Source organism: Galeopterus variegatus, unplaced genomic scaffold (genome assembly GCF_000696425.1).
Source record: "Galeopterus variegatus unplaced genomic scaffold, G_variegatus-3.0.2 Scaffold1765, whole genome shotgun sequence".
NCBI lineage: Eukaryota > Metazoa > Chordata > Mammalia > Dermoptera > Cynocephalidae > Galeopterus > Galeopterus variegatus.
The window spans coordinates 75,232-75,889 of NW_007727876.1; the positions used below are offsets into that span (position 1 = coordinate 75,232).

General features: G+C 38.9%; 1 protein-coding gene across 1 annotated transcript in view; it reads left to right on the top strand.

Moving 5' to 3' along the window:
• The window catches only part of PTPRD (protein tyrosine phosphatase, receptor type, D), a gene marked incomplete at its 5' end in the record, with an annotated part of 84,340 nt that overhangs the window by 66,266 nt on the left and 17,416 nt on the right, over positions 1 to 658 (top strand). The gene's annotated exons all lie outside the window — the stretch shown is intronic.

Genomic DNA, 658 nt, shown 5'->3' on the forward strand with positions numbered 1-658 from the left:
TCACCAAGCTGCGTGAAATGGGCAGAGTAAGTGTGACACTCTGTGTGTCTCCTCATAAGACTTTCACTCTGTGCAGGAATGGGGATTTCATTTTTATAACTCAAGTGCCAAGCATCATTTCTTTGAAATGCACAGTTCTCTCAACACAATCTAGACAATTCGTTCCTTGTCGTTTTCTAATATTTGTGTGTTTTGAAGAAAGAACTAGTGCTTTATTTCCAATGAAGCATGGTCATAGAAACAAGGAAGCAGGTGCCCCTGTTTGACTTATGTCTGACTCTCAGCATATTCTTATTTCCTTTTGCTGTGGACAGGCTAGATTTGCATTTGGCTCCATCATTTCTGTATGTGAAGGAACTGGACTTTCATTCCTGAGGCAAAATCGTCCTTGCTTACCTTCCACCCCCATTGAATAAAGTATTGGAAAGTGACAGTTTTTCTAAGGATATAATCTGGTAATCCCAGGTCCACTTTTAAAAAATGATTATTCTGAAATACACATAAAATAGTGTTAGACATACCTAAGGACCTACCACTTAGATTCAATGGATGCAAGCATATTTGCTCGAGATACTTCCTCTCTCTTCTTTGTTTAAATTAAGTGGTAGAGGTGCAGCTAAAACCCATCTTTTAGAGCCCACAGAGAGAGCAAAAAGAA